Source organism: Podarcis liolepis (assembly GCF_965112155.1).
Source record: "Podarcis liolepis genome assembly, chromosome: 11".
In the NCBI taxonomy this organism is placed as follows: domain Eukaryota; kingdom Metazoa; phylum Chordata; class Lepidosauria; order Squamata; family Lacertidae; genus Podarcis; species Podarcis liolepis.
The window spans coordinates 30565372-30578987 of record NC_139565.1 but is presented as its reverse complement, the minus strand read 5'-3'; the positions used below and the strand labels follow the sequence as shown (position 1 = coordinate 30578987).

At 40.6% G+C, this 13616-nt stretch overlaps 1 long non-coding RNA gene across 3 annotated transcripts in view; it reads left to right on the top strand.

Annotated features, from left to right (window-relative positions):
* The window catches only part of LOC310688738, a 474996-nt gene that overhangs the window by 90565 nt on the left and 370815 nt on the right, over window positions 1–13616 (top strand). The window lies entirely within an intron of this gene.

Here is a 13616-nt window from a genome sequence, read left to right as displayed (position 1 = left end):
TTTATACCATTCTTCTAGACTTGCATAACTTAAGCCCATGAATAAAAATTTCTCAGAGACTTAAAAGGAAAGACTAATTATTAAACATAATTCTTGCAAATGGTATTTTGTCTCTTGTGCTAGCCATATCAACCTTCTCTTTGTGTGTCTTTTTCCCTGCCCTCTCTGTTCCACATTGCCCTTTATATCTCCACTCTCTGTCCTCTTTCCCCAACTATAGATGAAAGAAAAAAGAAACGAGGGGTCTCTATGGTGGGATACTGTGCACAATACACCAACACAGATACTGGTACCTGTTTATCAGTCTCCAGACGTCCCCACTGTAAAATGAGATGAATTGTTCAAAAATGTCCCCTAAATGCAGTGCTATTTTTTTTAAGAAATAGAAGTCTTGGAAATCACCATGAATGTCTTCCTTGTTCTCTTATAATGGCAATGGTACCCACCTGAGAGGGGGGAAAGCCCAGCCTAAATGATATACAGGGACTCAATCCTAACCATGTCTGCTCAGACATAGGTTCCATTTAAATCAATGGTGCTTATTTCCAGGTTAGCGGAGTTAGGATTTCACTCTTATTGTGCTAAAAGTCACAGAAAAAAATCTTCAAGTTCTGCACCCTAATCTTTTGCATTAGTTTATTCGGGGAGCGGGGCGGAGCCAACATCAAAGAGCTATTCTGTGGACTCCCCCCAGTGTCACAACTATGTGTTGGGATCAACAATGCCAGAACCCTAGAAGGCTGTTCCCAGGATTTGGAAAGTAGCAGTCTGCTCATTCTGAAATAAATTGGGGCTCTTTGAATGGCTCCATTGAATGCTGACACCTCTTGAGATTATTAGCTCATTCCAGAGGCCTTCATCCCATACTAGCGCCCAGCAGCAAGACAGTCTGCCGAAGACCCCCAAGGTGAAAAGCTGACCACAGGAGCCAGGATGGAGGAGCAGGAGGTGACAACGTTGGCAGTGCCTCTCCATCCTTTCCACGCATGCTACATGATGGAAATGCTGTCAGAGTCTTGCACTGACTGCATCTAATTCTGTCTAGGAGGACTGGGGTTACTGCCAAGGTGGTTGGCATTTGCGTGTTCAGACCCAGAAACCTCCCCCCGTAAATAAATTCACACATGACTCAAATTTTGTTTTTTGGCAGAATTTAGACCACAACTTTATTGATTACAGAAAGTGACTGGTTGCATAGGCTCTGGTTCGACTAGCTCCCTGCCATGCAGGTGGCACTGACCCAGGGTTGCAGCATAGGTCAGCCAAGGGTGAACATCTGGATAAGCGGAAAGCTGGGAACAGGCTATCTCTGCCACCCAAATGTCCCCCTGGACACAGGCATGGGCACAACTCCCTCTCAGGGGTTGACCAAACCATAGAGTCCCTGGATTCCTTTAATGGAATACCCTTCACATAGGGATGGCGAGAGCGTTCTCCCATCCCTATCACCTAAACCAGGGCCTGTCTGCAACTTTACAAGTTGTGATGATTTGCTACGTGGCAGGCGAAACCAAATGGTAACAGCCAATCAGCCAAGTGGGGGAAATTCCTGCCGTGCCCCTGTCCCAACAACAGATGACACATGACGGCATAGCAAGGTCAAGCGCAAAGCCCTAAAAGTAGGGAGAGGTGGGTGGGTGTTCTGAATGCACGTGCCGAAAGAGGAAGCTCTGGGTCACGTGCATGGGAATAAATAGGTCCCTCGAACCATTTGGACTGCATTCCATTGGCCAGATTGCGCCCAGCTACGAGGGACCTACCAATCGGGTGTTGTGGCTGACCAATCGTACCCACCCACAACACAGGGTGTCGGTTTCCAGGTCTCACTGCAATACATGCCCTCTTTAAAGGAGGACCCGACTTATAGCAGAACACCCTTATCCTAGGCAAAGGCAGATGCTGGCATACTCTGTTTCAAACAAGTGTGTTCAGGTCCTAGAGAGCCTTTCCGATCAACAGAGAGACTGCCAGAGCTGCCATCACCTGCAACTCCAACCTGGCTCCTTTGGTAAGCTTTTGCCTTTTGGGAAAACATCATTAGACAACATATCCTCCAAGAGAGTAGCTCACTGCATCACACAGTGATAATGAAATAAAGATGATATTATGCTGCACTAAGGTAGATGTTTGGAATGTTCAGAGATAAGCTATCATCATAATTTTATTTAAAGATTATGGTGCTGAAATATTTATTGGCTTTCTGACACACAAATACCTGTTCACAGGGTCAAGGGCTAGCAAAATCTTCACCCATTCATTATTTTAAATATTATTTTTTGAACTGCTGAAATGCATCAAATTGGAGAATTGTCCATATAAATTATTGAATAATACTGCTAAAATGCTATTTGGCTTCATCTATCTGTCTATAAATATGTATGTGTGTAAGTATAAACAGGAAAGAAAACCAGCAGCAACCACTTAAGAATTTAACATATTAAGCTGTTTATAAATACTTTTAAATAATTTTTTAAAAGCAATTAAAAACAACATTTTGGGTTGTATCCAATGTTACACAAGTGGGGGGCATACTGTTTCTGTATGGTGGGCTGCAGAGTGAGGAAGGGAAACTCTGGCTGCATGAGCAACCTTCATAATTTTGTGCAGTACAAAAGGTTTGAAAACTTGCTTGAAAATGCTCTATTGTTTGCAATTAAAACTAAATTTTCAAACCTTCACCTTTTCTCTCTACCCCACCTAGGACATGGCAAGCAGATTTTTAAAAAGTCATAGTGAAATCATTTTTTCATGTGATTCTGTGATGCATTTTTTTGTAACTAGATAAATGGGCGCTAATTGAAATGTGAGGCTTAAAAGCATTGCGTGCATTTAGCACAGTTTACAGATGGGTTCAGAAATCTTATTAAAGTATTTGTATACCACTTTTTGTCACACACATACACCAAATTGGGAGCAATATTAAACAATATTTGATGAAAGTAAATGTTTGAATTAGAAAAATAAATGCAACGAAACATCCGAAAATATCAAAATGTCACAAGACATAAAGAATTAGACAGCATTCCCATTTAAAAACTAGATATTTTTTTCAGCCAGAACTCACCAGAACTCAGTTCTGGCATCTCTCTGGTGGGCTCCATTGCCATTATAGGAAAACAAGGGGAATGTTCATGGTGAGTTCCGACACCTCTTTTTCTATAAAAATTGCACTGTTTAAAATTGCATAGTTCAGGAGAGAGAACCAGGTCCACCATAAACCTGGGCAAATGTTTCTAGGTGACTGAGGAAGCTCAGAAAGAACGTCCATGCCATAAGAGGAAGTTCTATGACTGGAGCACCACCACAGAGAAGGCCCTATTTCACATCACGAGACAGTGGGCAACATTCTGTTGGGGGCAAGGAGAGAAGCAGGGATTTGTCTTCTGGTATAGCTCAGTTGGTAGAGCACAAGACTCTTAATTTCAGGGTCATGGGTTCAAACCCCGTGCTAGGCAAAATATTCTTGCATTGCAGGGGGTTGGAGTAGATGGCTCTCATGGTCCCTTCCAACTCTATGATTCTGTTATCTCTGCCAGTCTAGGCAGGTCAGTACTGGAAAAGGTGTTCTCTCAGATCCCTTGGTCCCAAGTCATTTGGGGATTTACACTTCAGCACAAGCACTTTAAATTGGTCCCAGCAATGTATAGGGCAAATCCCACAAAATAAGTGTTTCATGACCACACACAGAAAATGACATTAATCATCCTGAACAACTAAGACTAATCAACTCCTAGGGGCAGAAGTGTCTTTGCCCCTCATAAAATATTGGAGGGGGCCCCCTAAAGTTGATGGGTATTTTATGCCAAAAGGTGTCCCTGCACCACGTCATGTGATTGATTATGCAGGGCAGGGCTTACTTGCCCCCCTATTTTATTCAAGTTGGCACCCCTGTTTGTTGCTGTGAAATAATGAGATGTTTAGTCCCCCCCTCCTTTTCTCACCACTAGTGGAAGTTGAACAGTTGACTGAGCTATGCATACAAGTAGCAGAGCTTAATTGTAATCAAGGCAGTCTGTGTGAAAAATATGGATTATTTATAATAAATCAATATATTGCTTACAAAGAACCTAATCAGTGTTTTTATCTAAAAAAAAATGTTTACGGGTACAGTGGTACCTCCGGTTGCAAACTTAATTTGTTCTGGAGGTCCATTCTTAATCCGAAACTGTTCTTAACCTGAGGCGCGCTTCGCTAATGGGGCCTCCCGCTGCCACCACGCTGCCAGTGCGTGACTTCCGCTCGCATCCTGGGGCAAAGTTTGCTACCAGGAACATCTACTTCTGGGTTACCTGAAGCGTTCGTAAGGAGGAGAGCATGTAACCCGAGGTTCCACTGTACTCTCATTTTCCTACTCATATTGAAATACTGACCCTCAATGAGGCCAAACTTAGATTCACAAAATGTTTAGGGGTACGTGTACCCCTGCGTCCCCCCAGGAAAAAAAAGCACTGGACCTAATATTCACCTGCCATGCCATAATCAGTTTTTCATTATGATTCCATGGAAAGTGCAATATGAATGTAAGAGATAATACTGTATTTTTCAATAGCTATTTTCTAGCGTAAGCTTTAGCTGTGATCTGCAGATCAGTTACAAGCCATTTTTGGATTTAAATCAGTTAACACCCATTGAAATAAATGGCACTACATCATATTAAAGCAGAGCAGCTTAAATTAATTTATGGTAATATTGCCTAAAATTGTGCACTTTTTACTGCCGAACTTAGAGGGGGAAATCCTTTAAGATCTGCTGTGGGAGTGTATCCTCAGAATACAGAATGCAAAACAAAAAGAACAAAAACACTTGTTTTGTGAACGGGAATATGCAAATTGCTGACGAGAATTCTAGGTGCCATAAACTCTTTGTTTCTACACAGAGGAGTAGTATAGTGAGCTGACATTTCTCGTAAGGTTGCACGGTTGTGTAGACTAGTTTCTCTGCAGCTTTGCACATGTAGAATCTTAGATTGTAACTTACACCTTCAAATCCATTGAGAGCTAAGAATCTGCAAAGTTCTCCAAATATGATTCAATTTTTGTCATAAAGAATGACAAGTTGGTGAATACATACATAGCCTATATGTGATGTTGTGCCTAGCGGAATTAAAATAGCCATTTTCTGAAAATGGAGTCTATGTCTTAAATATCTGCTTTCATTTCTGCAAATTTACTAAATAAAAATAATCTCTGTGGTTTGGCAATAGTTGGTGCACCCTGACATATTTTTTCATTTTTGCCAGAAAATAAAATAATTTCTCAGTTTAGAATCAAAATATTCTATACAAGTGCAGCACTACAAATATTGAGCCAGATATAATTCTATATAGTTGTGGAGTTTTTTCCTGATTATTTTTAAAAAATAAAGCTTACATAAGGCTATTTCATAGCCAGTACTTTATTTAACTTTCATGGCTTAGTTTACAAGCTTATGATGTTCATCTAATGATTCTGTTTTAAATTAAGATCTGATTACAAAAGTAATTTGTTCCTTGTGTTGAATGCAAGTATTGTGTTCTCCTTTTAAGAAAAACAGCTTCTAGTATTTGCTACTCCCATTAATTTGTTTCTAGCAATATATTGATGGTGTTTCACTAACCTGCTTGCATTTTACACAGCCAACCAAGGGTACATTTAAAATTAATATGGGGATTTCCTTGTATGTCTCTGAGCTGCCCTTGAACACCCCTTAACTATTTTCCCCGTTTTCAGGTTCCTTTTTTTACAGTGGTCCTCAGAAGAGAAGTTTAAAGATAAACCGTCACAAAAAAAATATGAATTCCATTCAGCTGTGAAAATTGTAACCAATACAGCTAGCTAAAGATCAGTAGAAAGGAATTAGTAGTCACATGGAAAATACTAGAGCACAGCAGTTGTTACCTAACTTGCATGTAGCAAAGAGATAAAGTGCAATGTTATGGCAATTAATGATGAGTTTGTATCCGTTGTATCACCTTTTATCCTTCATCGTCAATCTATAGGAAAATACTGTAATGAATGGGAGCTTCAGTGTTTGCCTCAGACTCCCTGCCCTGAAGGTTTGGCAACATGACAGCCCTGTATGTACAAACGTTCGCTATACACATCTTTCTAAAAACTCAAATTCTTTTTCAAACTTTTATTTTGGTTGCTTGTATAAGACTCTGCTTTGTATCTCCATACGAAGAGGAACATGTTATAATTGTCCTATATCACATAATGTTCTCTTGGAAGTGGAGGATTCTGTAGCAGTATTTTTTTATTATATTCTCTTTATTTCTGTGGCTGTTTTAAAAGAAAGTGAATTGTTTTAACCAGGGAGCAGTGTAAAATTGACCAGCCATGTGGGGGGAAAAGCAAAAGCAGAGAAATAAGCAAAAAAAAAATGATTCTGTGTATTTGTTTTTATTTCACAGCAGAAGGGGGCACTAGTGGTCTATAGTAAATAACCAGCCAAACCTTACTTTTGTTATACCATATTTAATAATAATAATATAATTTTCCTACTTAATATTGAGGATGTTTTTCTGTGAATAATTAGCATTATAAATATATAATGCTAATGTAAAAAGTTAAATAATTAATAGAATATATGTAAATATAGTCCGTTGTCTCCCCTGTCTTTTTACATTATTATTGTAATGCTAAAATTAAAATTGGCCTACTGGCCATGGTAAGGAACTAATGCTTATTGTTTAAATGCTTACAAAGATGACTCCTGGCATTAGACATACTAGCATTAAGCATTAAATTTTTGTTAATTTAAATCAGTTCTATTGTGTATACATAGCAAAGTGTGTGTAATTTTTTGAGCCCTTTTTGTTTGAACTGCAGGATTTGAACCATTTTATGTGTATCACCGTTTTTATTTTTCAGTATTTTACACACACCCCCACACACCAAACATACAGCCGTAGTAAGTGTGAGATTTCTTTACTTGCTTTCTTCTCTGCTTACCTTTCAAAATAAGGTAGCTTCCTGATGATTTCTGCAAGTGCGTTTTGCAAAAATAATAAAAGAGGGTGGGAAATGCCATCTAAAAGCTATAAATGGATGACTTGACACCTCTGATGGCTATTTTTGAATATATTCTCATAACCTGTGAGTCAAGCTCAACTTCGGCAACTCACAATAACACCACTGTGGTTTGCAGCAGTGAATGTTTTCTCTTCATTTTTCTGGGTGCAGGAGTACACAGAATGCGAAGCAGGGATCAATTTAAAAGTTAAGGTATATGTTCCTTTATTTTACCAAATATATCATTTTATAATAAATGTTGGCAGTGTAATTAAATGGAATTCTGGGGGGGGGGGTTTAATTTAAAAAACACATATTCAACATACAGACATGTGTTTTAATGGTTTCTGATATTAATATTTCATACTTGGCCTTTAGTTTTAAAAAATGCAAAATTATTATGACATATGAAACCTTCTTTATTTGATTAAAAAAAAATATTTAGTCTTGTTACCAATGACTTCTGTAGTATGAGTAAGCTTATTGTCTTTCATGGGAGACAACATCTCATAGTTTTTGACACACAAGTAACTTCAGAGAAATGAAAATAATGTTGAGTTTATCCGTGAAAATACTACATGTGAGCCCTGAAGTAAATATAGTTTCTTAATGTTTGTATAAAAGGCACGAATCATTCAGAAGCAACAGAATTGGGGGGCGGGGCAGTAAGACAGTTTGGCAACAGTGTTCAAACTATTCACTTCTAGAACTATCAAATGACTTGTCCGCCATTAGAATTTTAGACTTAACCAAATACAAACTTGAATTTGAACTTGTGCATAGCAAAATTTTATACAGAAGCCCATTTCAGTTTTTTATAAAGCCACAAAAATGAATATATGTATAAAAATGGTTCATAAATATTTTCTTTGTCTTGGAGAAGAAAACAGCACTATAGAATGTGAGGGTTTTTTTTATCCTCTGGAGGCAGGGCTCACCTATATTGTCTTCACTTGAAAGCAGCATTGCAGCAGGTTGGTCTAGATTGCCCTCGGGGTCACTTCCATTTTTAGGATTCTGTGAACCTTCTCAGGCACTTCCCCATGCTTAATTTGAAGAAGATGAGGATAAAATCATCCCAATGATGAGAACTAGCATTGTTTTTACATTCTGCAAAACAGCAGTAAATGTGTATTTATAGCAAGTAGCATGACTGTGGCAATATATCCCTTATGCTAAGAGACAGTGACTGACCCAAAGCCACTCAATGAGCTTCATAGCTGAGTGGAGAGTTGAGCAGAGGCCACTTGAGCCTCTAATGGCAATTTTGGAACCAAAAGCCCTGCCTGCCAAGCTCTACTCCTGCTTCTTTGTGGGGAGTGCAACCCCTTTCAAAGCAGGTTGGAGACCATTCAACTAGATGAACCAACAATACTACTGCCCTGTCAGAATTGAGTTTCAATTTTTTTCCCCTTTTCCAGGCCATTACTGCGTTCAAAAGGGATGCGGGTGGCGCTGTGGTCTAAACCACTGAGCCCCTTGGGCTTGCCAATCAGAAGGCTGGCAGTTCGAATCTGCTTGGTGGTGGTGAGCTCCCGTTGCTCTGTCCCAGCTCCTGCCAACCTAGCAGTTTGAAAGCACACCAGTGCAAGTAGATAAATAGGTACCGCTGCAGCGGGAAGGTAAACAGTTTTTCTGTGTGCTCTGGTTTTCGTCATGGTGTTCCGTTGCACCAGAAGTGGTTTAGTCATGCTGGACATATGACCCAGAAAACTGTCTGTGGACAAACACTGGCTCTCTTGGCCTGAAAGCAAGATGAGCACCACACCTCATAGTTGCGTTTGACCGGACTTAACTGTCTAGGGGTCCTTTACCTTTTTACTGTAGTCAAGCCCTGGTTCACAATGTCCGCAACTTGACTTGACTTGTAAGAGAGAGGGAGGGAGGGAGAGAAAGGATTACTGAGTGCCGTCATTGTACTGTTGACACCTCAGCCCAAATCTCTGGATGATCTTTCAGTAGTTTTGTGTACATGGATACCATGGTTGGTGGCACTGAAAGATACAGAGGTCCAGGAGGAACAAAAGGACCACATTTTCTCTGTCTCTGTTCTGGCAAAGACCACCCTATAGGACCACCAAGCCAGGCTCCCTTGCAAAACCAGCCCCAAATTCTGACACATCTCAGGACATTTGCATGCGCTTGTGTGCATACACACACGCCAGAGGTGGATTTAGGGGAGAGCAACCACTTCAGTCACACAGGGCACCGAACCTTGAGGGCAGCACAACTCTTATGTAGAATGGAAGGCAAGAGATTGGGGGGGGGGGCACTGAATTTTGGTGTTGCAGAAATTGGGGCTCTAAAGTCGGCTGCTGTGCACACACACTGATATTCATGAGCTACCCAAAGTCAGGCACTCATGGATTTCAGTAGGAGAAATCAATGAGATTTAAACACGCTTAACTTGTGTTCATGGTTAATTATTTGCAATGGTTCACTTAGTGTCAGATAACTGACTAGCAGCACAATCCTAAGCAGGTTTATTCAGAAGTAAGTGATGAAAGATTTTGTGCATTGAGACAATTTATGCACAGTGAGAGCATTGTCAATCGAAACCATTGTGTCACAACCCCAAAGAGAATCTGTAATATTATCCATATCATTATAACACTTTCAATGTGCAAAGTTCTATGCAAACTTCATCTCATTCTGTTTATAACAAGAATATGTGTTATATTTTGCATATTTATTTCAGTGAATGTTTTAAATTTCTATAGAACTTCTGTTTGTTGATCAGTTTTTTTGCAAACCAAATGTATTCAGAAATGTAGGAACATGCAAGCTTGTTTAATTCAGAAAGCAGACTGTTCTAAATGGATGTCAGAGTACCTGAAAAGTTGTTGTCAGGTGCCAGAAATGAGTGAGGATTCTTTGGAATTTATTTTCCAGTTATCAGAAATGTACTTAGACAAATGTTTGGTCCTTTTAATAGCTGTATTACTCATGATTCAGAGTAGCAATTTAGCATTTACTGTTACACAAACATCTACGCTGAGAAATGACAAGATACATTTCTAGTTGGTTCCCACCCCCTGACTTTTAATATTCTGGCATAGCAGATTAAGAGGTCATCATTTTAGCATTTAGATGTAATTTAATGATGACATATAAATATAATGTTTAAAACAAAAGAGTTGGAATGTAATCAAAATAATTTATTCATGAAAAATGAGTATCAACCTCTCAGCATAATTGTAGAAAGTTATAATGCATCTGGATGCTGTCAGCAGTCATGCACATTGATAAATAATAACTAGAACGTTGTTAGTGCTAAATAGTGGAGGAAAAGTGTTCTTCAGACTGATTTCTAGATTCATGTGTACTGGAAACACTCTGAGGCCAATGTGGCACCTTGCATGTTTACTTGGGACACAGTTCAGATGGAATTTACAATGTTTTAAGCCTCATTTATTTCATTAAGAGAGTCAAACATATGTGTCAGGGAACTGCCATCAGTGCCGGAGGGAGAGAGCAAAAGCCAGAGGGATTCCAGAGAGCGTCCAGGGATCGGGAGAAGCAGCCCATCTTCTGGGGAAGAGAATCAGCGTAGCACCAGTGGAGAAGGGGGGCAGATGGGTGAAGCGGCGAGGTGGTCCCATGACTCCTTGCCTGGGACAAGCGGGCAGAGTAGGGGTCCTCCGCTGCCCACGCCCTCCTTGCGCAGAAGGCTTTCGCGCAGAGAGAGTAGGAGGAGACTAGGCGTCAAAGAGCTTCTTTGCTGGAAGAAGTTTAAGAAACGCCCACTGACAGATTCTGCCAGCGATTGAGACAGCCACGGGTGAGTGGCTGTCCGGACAGAAAAGGTTCACTTAGGCAACCCAGCCAGGTGTTTGCACCCAGCCGGGGAAATAAGCACCGGCTTACGCACGAGCAACCCCTAGAACCATTACAGCATGTTTACATTTCCCCACTGAAATCAAAGGGACACCTCAGTGGATTGCATCCTTATTTATAATACAGTGGTGCCCCGCAAGACGAATGCCTCGCAAGACGGAAAACTCGCTAGACGAAAGAGTTTTCTGTTTTGGAGGTGCTTCGCAAAACGAATCTCCTATGGGCTTGCTTCGCAAGACGACAATGTCTTGCAAGTTCCTGCTGGTTTCCCCCCCCTTCCCCCCCTTTTTCTAAGCCGCTATGCCGCTTATCAGCTGATCCGATCAGCAGATAAACCGCTAAAAGCCGCTAATAGCGCTAATCCGCTAATCCATCAATGGGCTTGCTTCGCAAGACGAAAAAACCGCTAGACGAAGAGAATCACAGAACGGATTCTTTTCGTCTTGCGAGGCACCACTGTATTTGTATCTCATGCTCCCCACCCTCAAAGCAGCATGTTAACATCCTAAGAGTGGGTTTCCTGAATGAGCACAATTTGTGTCTTGATTTTCCACACAGAATATAGAGTTTAGGACAGGAGGTAGAAGTTCAGTCCTCAAGAAAGTAAGGTTGACAGAGAATTCGTACATTCAACAATAAGTATTTGCTTTTATATGGGGCATTGTTTTCTCCCAAGATCATGGTCAAAGTGAATTAGATAGGTAAGGAACACCACCACAAAAGATAATTTATTGCCAGAAGACTCAGTCATGATAAACTACTATAAAACAAAGTACAACCCTTTCCCATTGGACCTTTCCTGAGATTATTTAGGTAACTTGAATTTTAATTGTGATGTATCAGAGGGAAATGTCCCTTGTTCTGCCAGTTGGCTGTGTTGCAGCACTACCCAGGTACTGATATACTGTGTTTTCCTCTTGGAAGCCTTGGAGAAATGAAATGTGATGCTAAATCCAGGTGACCAAAGTCCTTAGATCTTATCTAATTTCCTTTGTTCAAGGTATCCTCTTCCTGCACCTCTCACCTCAGCAAATGATTTACAGCCTGGGTGAGAGGCCAGAGAATATAAAGTACTGCTGTCTTATACATATAGAAAGAAGGCTAACAGTAACAGTAGACAAAAACCAACAGTGCCTGCTTCATGGCTTTTCAAAAGTTCTTATTCCTGAGCTTCATGTACCTTTTGGATTGTGAGGATAAAAGACACGAGACTTGTAAAGCACTGGAATAATACTTCAGAAATAATAGGGAATAGTAATAGACTTGGCAACGCTATCTAACTTAAAAATGAGATGTTCTACCCTGAGACAAGAGGGAGCATGCGGTCTAACATGATATAAATTAGTAACCCATTTCACATTTCTTAAATATTATAGTAAAGTCCTTTAAACATCTATTCAAAAGCAAGTTCCACTGAGTTAGGAAGTGGTTATAGGATTGCAGCCTATAAGCTGTAGAGGTAAATAGGCTTGAATTTAGGTCTAAAGGGACAGAAAAAAGTATGGCATAATAGTTCTCCTCCAGCCTGGGACCATATGGTGAAGGGTGGGTAGTAGTAACAGTAACAGTAACAGTAACAGTAACAGTAACAGTAACAGTAACAGTAACAGTAACAGTAACATAATATAAAACAGGTATTTCATGGGTCACATTGACTGGCAGGAAGGCATTTATTTTTCTTTAGACAGAAGAAGTACCCATTTGTTAAGGAGTTGTTTTGGATGCATGTGGCTTATGGTAGATAGGGACTGAAGGAGGAATCAATGTCTCTAAAGGAAAAGAAAGATTGCAAGTTTTTGCACCTTGCTTAGCTTTGAACATGAGGCAGCAGGAGGAGAGAAGAACATGGCTTTGATACTAAGTTGTAGACCTGGTTGTTCTTTCTTTTGAAAGTTGCAGAAAAATGGCAAGGAGAGTCTCAAAACCTGATGTGGCTTTTCTTCCTGTACAAAGAATTGGGAGGGGAAAGGCTCTTTCTGTATTTAGGTGTGTGTCTGGAGTCGGTTTGGAAAACGGAGCCCTGTTGACTTGAGAAAATGTAAAGCACTTAATGGCTCAAAGTGTAGTGGCCCGATAAACTTGTGATACCTACAATCCATGCTGTGAATACAGTTCCAGTCTCCATTGGTCTAGGTGGGCAACAGGAAACAAGATGAGGAAGCACACAATCAGCCTGCCCCTCTCCCTGCATGGAATGTGGAATTGTCCCAGAAAATAAAAAGTACTTGCCTTTTGTAATAAATGAAAATCTGCCCTTATTCCCTTATGGGGGACACAAGAGCCCTTATAGAGTCCTATGTAAGTTCTCCATCGGTCGGAGGAAAAAACCAGAGGCCAACCAGAGAATACTGAGAAGCAAAGCAGCTTGTAAGCCTGATCTTTATCGAACTGTTGCAACAGGGTGCTCCCTTCACATGCAGGAAAAGGAGGAGGACCCAGAACCAAGGTGTGTCCACCCTTATATAGACATTTTAAATTGCCAGCCCTGGAGTCCAAGCCCACCCCCCAGAAACATCATACCTACATCACAGAAAGGGCGGGCTAAAGCAGAAATCTGAGTGGGTTGTTTACCTACTGTCTGGCAAGTTACCTGTTAATGCTTACTGGATTGATACCCTGGGGAGCCTGGCCAGTCTTTTGTAATGATAAACACTTAGTTCCTGAGCCAGATCACAGGCTCACCCTATTCGTACACAGATATACCCTTAAGACAGGATTTGTGAAGGAAAAGACAATGGGGAGGCTCCTTCATTTGACCTTGCAGAGAAAACACCTGGTCAGCCTGGG